The sequence below is a fragment of the Delphinapterus leucas genome, chromosome 15, assembly GCF_059928025.1.
Source record: "Delphinapterus leucas isolate spDelLeu-1000000601 "Yukka" chromosome 15, BTC_Dleu_Yukka2, whole genome shotgun sequence".
Classification (NCBI taxonomy): domain Eukaryota; kingdom Metazoa; phylum Chordata; class Mammalia; order Artiodactyla; family Monodontidae; genus Delphinapterus; species Delphinapterus leucas.
Window position 1 is genome coordinate 77489041 of NC_143143.1, and position 11927 is coordinate 77500967.

General features: G+C 50.3%; 1 long non-coding RNA gene across 1 annotated transcript in view; it reads left to right on the plus strand.

Moving 5' to 3' along the window:
- Nucleotides 1-11927, plus strand: part of LOC111186769 (uncharacterized) — a 246370-nt gene that overhangs the window by 218649 nt on the left and 15794 nt on the right. The window contains exon 5 of the long non-coding RNA XR_004024083.2: nucleotides 7949-8205. This is a non-coding gene — a long non-coding RNA (uncharacterized LOC111186769). The remainder of the gene's footprint in view (nucleotides 1-7948; nucleotides 8206-11927) is intronic.

The window sequence follows — 11927 nt, forward strand, 5'->3', positions numbered from 1 at the left end:
TTTCCCAGTATCCTTGTCTCTTACTGACATCTCATGAAGATGACCAGAGCAGACAAGAGAGAGTCAGAGAAAGAGAAGCTGAGAGGCCTAGAGAGACAGTGAGAGAATCAGAGAGACTGTCAGGTACTGACAGATAAAGACAGAGACAGATCATGAGAGAGACAAAGAGGAGGTACGGACAGAGATGAAGAGACAAAGACAGAGAGAGAGAGAGAAGGAGACAAAGAGAGACGGAGATGGAGAGACAGAGGGACCCCCGCAGATACCCTCTGCCTTCCTGCGTCCACAGCCTTAGGTCTCCTTCCAATGGATCTTGACCTTCTCCCGAGGCTACCACATCTCTCGCCACACCCCACTGCCTCCTAAGCCCAGCAGGTCACCGGAGACTCCCAACCTGCCCCTCCCCCACCCCGTGCACAATCCCTACCTAATTCCGGCTCACCCCCTTCCTCCAGGAAGCCCTCCCGGCTCCCTCTACGTACCCCAGCTTCATTTACCTCACTATGCTGTTGCTGTCCATTTATTGGTGTGTCTCCTCCACTGGAATGTCAGCTCCTTGCGGGCAGGAACTCGGTCTATCTTGCTCATCCCGCACCCCTGCACTCAGCACAGTGTCTGACACAGTAGGTGCTCAATGTATATTGGCCAAAAAAAGTACTAAACCAGCTGCTTTTGCTTCACCTTGGAGAAGCCTTCCCTGGTGGTGCTTATCGCTATTTCATTGTGTGATTTTTTGATTCAGGGTCTGTGTCCCCTCTGGCCCCAGGAAGGCAGAGTCTGGGTTTGTTATGTTCACCTTTGTTTCTCCAGTGCCTGGAACAGAGTAGGTGCTCAAATATTGGTGGAATGAATGAATATGTAAATGGTTTAATCACTAGCTACCTGGAAGTTTTGAATCTTATGTTTTAGTCCATTTGAATCCAGCTCAACATCTCCCCATTACCGTTCAGATCAAACCCTGAGTCCTTCCTAAGGCCTGCGAGCCACCAGCCACCATCTATCTCCAGCCTTGCTTCTGTCCTTCCCACTCTCCCCTCCCACTGGCACCCGTGCCACCATTCCCCAGGGCACCATACGTGGTAGACATTCTCAGCTACCCCGTCCACACCACACCATACGCCATGCCGGCAGAGTTGTTTTGTTTTTTCTGTGAGCGAGACTGCTTAGAAAATGGAGCACATTTGTACAAACAACCTCAATGTCACCAATAGACCTTGGTCACTGCGGGACAGTCTCCAAGGTTCGGCCAGCCAGCTTCCCAGGGCCTTGTCCTGAGACAGGGTTTGAGTCCTAGCCTCAAAAGGGCTGCCTGGGTGGGAAGGGGTGCCCTGGGGGCCCCGTGGGGATCCTGAGGAGGGGGGCTGACTGAGCAGAGCCCCTCCCATCCTTAGGGCTCAGACCAAGCCCCACCTCCTCCAGAAATCTCCCTTGGCCACCTTCCTTGCCTCCATGGACCCCTGCTCTCACCCTGATTGCAGCTCATGTCTGCTGATCACTCTGCTGAAATTCCCTATTGGACTGTTGTTCCTCCATTGGACTGTGTTACAAGTGGTTAAAGCCAAGTCTTTTATATCTTGGTGTCCCCAGAGCCCAGGTCCGGCATGTGGGAGGCATCAGCGAACACGTGCTGAATGAACAAAATGACTATTGAACGAGCACTTCCTGCCTTGGTTCATATTTACTTCTGTCTCTATCACTAGGATGGGAGCCCAAGACCTCGTGTCCTTTATCTTTGTTCTCCAGGGTCTAACACTGCTTGACACCTAAGAGGCAACATAGAACATATGTGGAAAAAATGAGTGAACGAGCCCTTCCTATACCATCCATCATATCTGTCGCTCCCATTGTACAAGTACCAAGTCTTAGTTGTCTCTGAGTCTAGCACAGGGCTTGGCACCAAGGGGATACTTGGTATGTATATGTTGGATAGATGGATGGTTGTATGGATGGATGGATGGACGGATGAATGATGTTTGAATTCATGGGTCAATGGAGAAGTCAATGGAAGGTTGGATAGAGTGGATAGGGCAGGTGGATAGAAGTGTGGGTGGATGGATTTGTGGGTGAGAGGATGGATGGATGGGTAATGCTTGAATTTATGGATCAGTGGAGGAATAAATGGAAGGTTGGATAGAGTGAATAGGCCAGGTGGATGGAAGTGTGTGGGTGGACTGTTGACAGATTGGTAAATGGATAGATGGAAGGCCCTACAGTTAAGTACTACAGTCCAGGCTGAGAATGTGGGAAATATTGCTTTTCATCCCCCACCTCGCAAAGCCACCATTTTAGAAGAGCTAAATGAGGTCAAAGAATGAGTCAGCTAGAGTTTTCATGGGAGGGACATGTAGGAGGAAAAAGTGTGAGAAGGAATGGCCTCTGAGCCTCTGTAATTCTCAAGCAAAACCCTGTAAGTTGGCTGTGCTTTCTTGCGGTGTTGACGTGGTATTTATTGAGGGCTTACCATATATAGCGCCCTGGGTTTCATCTGGAAGTAGCAAGAAGTTTTCGATGCGGACCCTGACCCCAGGGTGCTCAGAGTGTGGGCAGAGAGTCAGACACAAGGTGCTACATCTTCGATGGGTCTTCTTCTTGCAAGGGGGTTGTAATCCAAAGAGCAAAGGGTTTGGAGATAAACAGTGGGTTTGTATCCCGATTCCTTTTCTGTGTGACCTCAAGCAAGCTGCTTGACCTCTCCGAACCCAGATTTGCTCATCCTGCTTTGTAGGGCTTTTGTGAGCCCGTGCTTATGAAAGTGCAGAGCCCAGGCCTGGGTTACAGTATGTGATTGATAAACATTGAGGTGGGCCTCAGTGTGGGACACTTTTCCTTGCCTTCCTTTCAACGCAATGCAGCCCTCCCGCAGTGAGGGCCATAAACCAGTGAAGGGCTCAAGTTGAGGGATCCAGTATTCCTGGATTCAAATTCTGCCTTCCCCACACCCCACCACTGCTTGGTTTCGGACAAGCCCCTTGCCCTCTCTGAACCTCAATTCCCACAGCTACCTCCAAGACCTCCTTGCTGTTTCCCGAACACAGGTGTCACGCCCGCACCCAAGCTGCAAGAGAGGCTAAGAAAGTGAGTTTTCTCGTGTCTGCCTTGGGGAGGCGTGGGCTCCCAAGGTTGATGCTGTCCACACAGATCTGCCCTGAGACAGTGCAGGGTAAAGAGGGGGTCTGGAAGGACAAGCAGAAGATGTCAGCTTCTCAGTCCATCTTTTTTTTTTTTTTTTTTTTTTTGCGGTATGCGGTCCTCTCACTGTTGTGGCCTCTCCCGTTGCGGAGCACAGGCTCTGGACGCGCAGGCTCAGCGGCCATGGCTCACGGGCCCAGCCACTCCGCGGCATGTGGGATCTTCCCAGACCGGGACACGAACCCGTGTCCTCTGCATCGGCAGGCGGACTCTCAGCCACTGCGCCACCAGGGAAGCCCCTCAGTCCATCTTTAAGAGGAGCTCCATCCCATGCTGTTTACATATGACTTTACATATTTATTCATTTATTACCTAGTCTATTCTCCCAACACTGATATTGTCAGTTCTGTGAGGTGAGGCTTTTTATCTTGATCACTTCTGTGTCCTCAGGGACAAAAGTTCAGCCAGACACACAGTTTGTGTTAAATAAATGTGTTGAATAAATGGACGGATAGATGATTGGATGGATGATGGATGAATGGATAGATAACTAGCCAGGCACAACAGAATTAATTAAAGAGCTTAAACACACACACACACACACACACGCACACACACACACACACACACACACACACACACGTGCCTAAGCCCTGCTCCAAAAATAAAAACTAACACTTAACATGTGCTTGCTGTGTACCAAGCCCCATGCTCAGCCTGTGACATAGAACATTTCACTGAATCCTCATGGCCACCCTCTGAGGGAGTAGCTAACACTACCCTTTTTTCAGAGGACAAACCTGAGGCTCAGAGAGGTAAAGTCACTGACCCCAGGTCACATAGCCAGCAAGTGGGGCAGCCAAAATTCAAGTTAAGATGTGTTTGATTCCACAACCAAGCTTGACCTGACCGGGCCAGCAGGGGCACATGGGGATCTGGGGTTTTTTAATTCCCAGGTGATTCTGATGTATGATCAGGCCAAGGACCCCTAGGCCAGAGCAGCAAGGTCTAGGGAGAGCGTGCCGGCTTTGGGGCCAGCTGATCTGCCTCCTGTTCTGCCTCTCAGCTTGTTTCCTCATCTCTGATGTGGAGCTGATGGCAGCGCCTACCTCGGGGGGTTTCAGGTGGATGGAATGAGCGAAGCAGAGTGCCCACAGGGTAGGAAGCACTGGGGAGATACCGTGCGGGTGGTGCCGTATCAGCAGTCACAGCTGCGTCATCACTGCCCTGGGGGCCGGCGGCCATCCTGCCCCTTCTCCCAGCTCCCCTGGGTGCAGACACATTCCAACCTCCTAGTCTAGAGCCTGAGATAAGATGAAGAAGACCTCTCAGGGGCATTCGGGAGGCTACAGTATATGAAAGTGCAGAGCAGGGCTGCTGTAGCGACTCTATGCCCAGAGACACATCCTGCAGAAACACACGTGTCCACAGGCATGTGACCCCACCGACCACTACTGTGCAGTTCATGACAGCAAAAGCCAGGAAACAAGCTCGATGATGGTAACAGCTGATGCGTGTTGAGAGCAGGGTTTCTCATTCAGAACCATTGACATTTGGGGCTGGGTATTCTTTGCAGAGGGAGTCTGTCCTGTGCATTGTAGAACGATAGCAGCATCCCTGGCCTCTACCCACTAGATAGCAGTAGCTTCTTCCCTCCCCCAGTTGTAAAGGTCTCCAGACATTGCCAGATGTCCCCCGGGGGGACAAAATCACTGCTGAGAACCTCTGTGCAGAGCTTGCTCCGTGCAGATCCCTCTGCTGCTTGTGCTTTGCGGGAGCTTCTTCCTCTTAGCCCTCATCACGTCCAGAGGCGGATACTGTTCTTCCTTCCCCTGCCCAGATGCAGAAACGGGGAGGTTGGTGGTTTGTCCAAGGTCACGGAGCTGACATTTCAGCACAGCTATGACTTGAACCTGTGATAAGTCCCAGGTCCCTCTTCTTCTAGTTGCATTTTGTGGGTTCCTTGGATTTCTCTCCATTCATAATCATGTTGTCTGTGACTAGAGATCATTTCATTTCTTCTTTCCCCATCTGGCTGCCTTGGCACATTCGAAGAAAGAGCTTGTGTGGCATGAATTATAGCTCAAGTAGACTCTATAATCTGCACAGGGATTCTTTCTTTTGGGAAATTAAGTTTGCTCAATTATCAACATTTGGAAAATACAGAATAAAAAGAAAAAAGGACATTTCTTATTCCCACAAAGGCTAACTTTCTAGCAGTTTTGTCCTTCGAGTAGCTTTCTCTGTTTTGAAATTTTGTTACACAGCTGTAATCACACTGGACACACAATTTCAAATCTTGCTTTCCCAAACCGTACAATGTTTCTTTCATGTTATTACAAAATCCTCCCGGACATTATTTTAATTGTTGCTGTTGTGGCAGACCCCCCTGCTTCTCTCCAATTCTCTGACCTCTCCCTCTTTTTTAGTAATAGAAATCCTAAATTTTAGCTGGGCATGTGACCACCCAGAAAAAAACTACATTCCCCAGCCTCTCTTGCAGCTAGGTGTGTCCATGTGACAAGCTCTGGCCAATGGGATATAACTTCCGAGTAGTGCCCTTAGCGAGAGTCTGCCTGCTCTTTTTTCCCATCTTCCTTGCTGGGTTGAATGCAGATATGAAGCCAGAACTGAGTGGTTATCTTGGGTCGTGGTGGAACCACAAGAGAAAAGGAACGCATGTCCCTGATGAATGTATAAAGCCACCCTACTAGTCCTGGACTCACGCCTCCACGCTTCTTTTATGTAAGAGAGAAACAAGTTTCTCTTTCATGTAAGCCCCTGTTATTTTGGGTTTTTCGGCCACTCAAAGAGGTACCTAATCCTGAGTATTACACTGATCTTTTGCCGGAGGGATCGTCTCTAACCTTCTTTTAGGAATCCTCACCTAATTAACTGAACCATTCCCCGGTCATTGGGCGTTTAGGTAGTTTCTGACTCCTCACCACTCTAAGTAATTAGATTGTGAACATCTTTGTGCATTTTCACTATTTGTGCTTATTTCCTTAGTATAGAATTACAGAAGAGGGATTTGGTGGGGGTCAAAGAACATGAATATTCTTAATACCTGTCATCCCAGGTGGGCCATGGGTTAGGACTGGGGGCTATACAGCCAGGAACGAGGTCCAGGTCTTATGGGAGGGCTGTCCCAGTGAGCCTGCTTGCTCTCCCGGGACCCCTCCCACTGCATCCCCCAGAGCCAGGTCCATTCTCCTCCGCAACTCTTGTCCTGCCCTTCTCTTCTACTTACATCTCTCTAGCAGGCATGTCTGGCTGGTGGAGTCCAAGTCCCATGCCTGCACCAAGCTGCCGGGGAGGCTGGGAATGCGAGTTTTCTGGCATCTCTGTTGGGGAGTGGTGGCTACTCGGGTAGGAGCTTCCCTGAAGGAAGGAGGAAGGTGTGGGGCAGCCAGAAAGTAGGGCAGAGCTTAGTTCCACAAGCAAAGCCCCAGCTGGGCCTGTGGGAGGGATGCAGAAAGGTTCCTGGCATCACTTTTTAATTTCTTCCCCACTTATGATGAAGGAACCTCAGGCAGAAAAAAAAGAGGACAAGGATATTGTTCCTGTGTGTGTCAGCCTTGCAGTTTACCCAGCTCTGCAAGGGCTGAGTTAGAGCTGGGAACCCGCGTGTGTCAGAACACAAGCCCAGTTCGTACTCCGCCACCCGAGGCCAGCAAGTCAACCTGGATGTTATCCAGGTGGAGGTGCATCTGTGTGACCACTGACCACATCCCTTAAGAGGAGGACCCGTTTGCCTTACCCACTGTAGTACTCCCAGCACCCAGACAGGCCCTGGCACACGGCAGGTGCTCAATAGATAAATCTGGAATGAATGAATGAATGAAAACGACAGTCAGTTCTCAGCCTTGGAAGGAAGCTTGGAATCCTGGAATTAACATTTATTGATTCAACCAATATTGAATGCCTGTAATGTTCCAGGCCCTGTTTTAGGTGCTGGGGATACTGTAGGAAAGATAACAAACCATGCTCCTGCCCTCGTAGTCAGGGGGATAGACAGTAAATAAGAAAAACCCCCAAGATTAACATAACATAACATAATATGATATGATATGATATCAGGTAAGTGTTTTAGGAAGAAATGTAAAACTGGACAAGTGACTTAGAGATGCTAATTTAGAAAAATGGTTGAGGAAGTCCTGTCTGAGAATGGGCCATTTGAGCAGAGACCTGAAGTAGGTAAGCCAAGTAAATATCCAAGAGAAGCATATTCCAGGCAGAGGAAATAGCCAGTGCAAAGGCCCTGAGGTAGGAATGAGCTTGGTGTGTGCTATTTGCAACGAGGCAGCCAGGGAGGCAAGGATTATACCAAGTTTCCCAGCTTCAGCAACTCTACAGAACATTTAACTGGCACTGTTTCATGAAACAGTGGGATGGGGGTGGGATGAGTTCTTCACTCTTAAGCTTCTCTGGAAAAACTTGATATCAAGGACAGACAGTAAACCTTGACTTGTCCCAAAAAACAATGGGCCTGTGAAACCCAGTGAAGTGTCAGGCTGAAAGTAAACGGCCAAAGGGCTGGGGCACAGGTAGCTCATATGGAATTTGTCAACAGATCCGTGTTTGAAAAAGAATTTCCCAGTTAGGGGCAGAAGCTTCTGGCCAGAATCAAAAAGATGTTTACTGTGATACCTCCATGCAGACATGAAAAATGGAGATTTGCTGCCTAGCTAGAGATGTGGAAAGATGTACCCAATATGTTAAGTGAAAAAAAATAGGTCACAGGATAGTATACTATAATGTATAATCCCTTTAGAGAATTCACCCATTCATTCATTCATTTGGAAAATATTCCATACAGGCCTACTGTGTGTTAGCACCTGCTGGCTGTGGGGGACAGAGGCATGACACTCCTTGCCTCCTGGAACTTTCTGCACAGTGGAGAAGGCAGATAATTATCAGATTATCTGATCATCAAATACAAATGCATTGTCACAAGCTTTGATCAGCGCTAAGAAGAAAAGCTACCTGGGACTGCAAGAATGTTACAGACATCAGGTGATGGAAAGAGCCTGGGAGGATGTACTCCAAAATTTTAAAGGTGGAGTAAGATTTCAGGTGATTCCACTTTTCTTATCTTCCCCTTTCTTTTGATTGTCTGTGTGTTCTAATTATTTTTTTAACAATGTCATACTTTATAATTAAGTGAATCAAAAAACACAAACAAAACCAAAATGAGGAGAGGGATTGGAAGTCATGTGCCCAAAGATGATTTAACCCCAGGAAAGGAAGGAAGGACATGTGAGAATCTGCTAACTGTGTTGGCTTCCGGGAAGGGGAGCCAGAGGCTGGGGTGGGAGAGAGCCTCGCAGCTCACTGGATGCCCTTTAAACCGTTTGAGTTTGTGCGTATGAAAAAGAACAATAGTAATAAAATAGGCGAAGATATTTTTAAAGAAAACTTCAAATCAGGTTTTATTTTCATGAAAAACAAAAAAGCAGGCACGAGTAGGATCTCAGGACAAATATGTTAACTGAGCCAAATTTCCACGAAAATCGTTGAGTGTTTCTCTCTGGGGGACCTTCTTGTTTTCTTCTCTGTACTTTTCTGTATCTCCTATATTTAAAATTAGAAGAATAAAAAAGACAGGAAAAAAGACTACTGTGCTTTGGAAGCATTGTTTTGCTTACTTCTCACAATGAGCCTCCAATGTGCGTATGTTTATTATCCCGATTTGACAGATGAGGAAACTGAGGCTCAGCCAGGGAAGCCACTGGCCAGAGGCCATACAGCTGGATTTAACCCAGGTTTGTCTAACCCTAAAGTCTGTTTTAAACCAGGATGCTCAGGTGCCCTTCAAGATGTCCTTCAAGGAAATCGCATTGCTTTGAACATCAGAGGGGGAGAAAACCAAACAAACCAAACAAGAAATATGACATTTTTTTAACCACTTATTCAGGCTCTGATGGGGCCTGAGACCAACTGGGCTTGGGCAGGTTTTCTCGGCAGGGCCACTGTTTGTATTTTGGGTGGGGTGTTCCTCCATCGTGCCTGGCCATCCCCCACCCCCACCCCATGCACGTCCCTACCCTCTAAACACCAGCTGTGTCCCCAGTCAGGTGTCACCTAGACCCCCGCACCTCTCCGAGGCTTCCCCTGTTGAGGACTGCTGGGTGCGACCCTGTGGTGACGCTGAGTTCCCACAGTGGCCAGGCACCTCTCCCACACTGCAAGCCCCCTGTTAGAGTTGATCCTCCCTGCAGACCTGAGCGGCAGGTGCCTCAGAGATGAGGCTCAGAGAGGCTGGGTGACTTGCCCAAGGTCACACAGTCAGGATTCGTCAGCCGCAGGTCTTGTCCCCACGCTGTACCATCTCCCTCTGGGGACCAGGCAGGGCCAGGAGCTGTCTCTTATGGCCCTGGGGTCGGGATGAAGGGGAGAGAGAGGCGAGTGATGTGTAACCCCAGGTTCACAGGCCAAGTGGCCACCAAGCGCCAGCGTCCACTCTGCAGCCAGCTGAGGCCAGGTGGGGAGAACTGAAGCCCCAGCTGCAGGGCTGGGAGGGCGATGGGGCCCGGGAAACCGCGCACGCCCTCCGCCTGCCCGGCAGCGGCTGCTGGCCGCCCGCCAGGCCCCCGCCTGACGTCAGGGTCTGACCAGGGACATAATGTGCTGGCGTCGGGACAAGGGCTGGCTGCAGGGAGACGGGGCCTGGAGGCGGGGCGGTCAGAGGGAGAAAGGCCAGGGGGGAGAGAACAGGAAAGAGAGACAAACAGACAGAGAGACAGAGAGTTCGAGAGGCAGAGACTCAGAGAGGTAAAGAAGAGAAATACAGAACCAGAAAGAGGGAAACCCGAGGGAGGGAGGGAGAGAGACCCAAAGCGTGAAAAGGGGAAATTGAGGTGGAAAATGAGAGACACGGAGATACAGGAAAACACCAATAGAAAGTTGTTCAGAGAAAGCCAGGGCCCCGGGGCGGGGGTGGGGTTGGGTGGAGAGACCGACAGACAGACCGACAGACAGACAGAAGAGAACAGAGGAGGAGGTACAGAGGCGATGGCCCGGGGCATGGGGTTAAGTGCAAGCTGGGGAGACCCCAGACCTGGGCTGGGCTGTGGCTCTGCCCCCGTGGGCTGGTGACTCAGCGCTCCAGGCCTCTGATTCCCTGCCTGAGCAATGGGACTTGTAGTCACAGGCCTTGCTCATTTGGGGAGGGGGCAGAGCACCCCCTTCATGATAGGGGTGGTGGGAGTACAGGAAGTACTCTGGCAGAGTTCTGCAGGTCATAAGTGCTCAATATATAGGAGGTGACAATAAGAGAGCGGTGGGTAAGGAAGGACAGATAGAAACGGGATGCACAGAGCAAAGACGGAGGTGAGAGCTGACCCTGTGAAAAACAGCCCTCATTCCACAGCGCCCCTTTTCCTGCTGCTGCCGAGTGCCCCCCTTCCCACCCACTGCATGACTCGGACACAAGGCCACTGGCAGAGACCTTGGCCCGGCCTTGCCTGTCTCGAGGCCCAACCCCCTGTTTATGGGCTCAATAAGGCCATGATCCCAGGGCCATAGCGTCACCAAAGCCAAACAAGGCCAGGCCCCGCTCACCGCTGGCCTTCCAGCCTTGTCACCCCTTATCCAGCTTAAATATTAAATGGCCCAGCAGGGCTGAGGGTCTGAGCCAGCTGCCCTCCCGGGTGTGGGCATTTGTGACTATGTGTCCCTAATTAATGCAGGGGCACACACTCTAGAGACCCCAGGTTGTGCTCGCAAAGTGCCCTTTCTCTCACTCCCACTTTTCCCAGGAGCCTCCGTCACCCTCATCTTCATCCTCAGATTTCCCACTTACTAAGCAGTTACTGTGCACGGGGCATAGCACTGGAAGCCCCAAGAGAGTGGGCGCTATTATTATTCCATTTTACAGATGAAGAAACAGAGGCTCAGAGAGCCAGAGTCACTTGCCCAGTGCCACCTGCTAACTTGTTAAGTGGCAGAGCCAAGATTCCAACCCGGCCGCCCTCTTGCCCAGGTAACAGCTCCCATTTCCCGAGCAGCTGCTGGGGGCCAGGCCCTGTGCCAGATGCTTTACCCACGTCATCTCTTTCAACCCCCAGGATGATCCTCTGAGGCAGCTGTTCTCAGCCCAAAGCGATTCTGTCCCTCAGGAGATTTTAGGCTACATCTGGGGACGTTTTGGGTTGTCACAACTGGGAAAATGCTACTGGCATCTAACGGGTGGAGGCCAGTGACGCTGCTGCGTATCCCACAGTGCACAGGGCAGCCCCCTGTGCAGAGAATGATCCGGCCCCAAATATCAATAGCACAGTGGCTGAGAACCCTGCTATGAGGTGAGGTCTGTTATGATCTCCATTTTGCAGATGTGGAAGTCTGGGTACAGAGAGAGAACACCACTGCCCGAGCGCCCACTCCGTGAGCCTGCTCTTCCCCATGAGACCCCCCTGCCACTCCTGATGGCTCCTGCCCTTAGGAGACCCCTGCCTCTATTCCAGGACCTTCAAAGTCCTTGCTTGCCTAGTCTAAATGATGCCTTCCCACTTTTTTACATGTGAAGACAGTGTTTTAATCACTGACTGAAGTAACAGATCAAGCCAGAGTCACCTGGATGGTCAGGATGCCTTTAAGCGAATTTATATTTTATTCACAGCAGCATTGAGGGCCTTTGGAAGTTAGCCACTCAGGGATTCATGGAGCAAGGATTTTCTGAGCACCTGCTAGGTGCCAGGCCCTGTCCTTGGTGCAGAAGATACAGCCGAGAACCAGACAGACCAGCCCTACTAGGTCTTTAAGAGATAATAGTCTAGTGGGGACAGTGGGTAATCAAC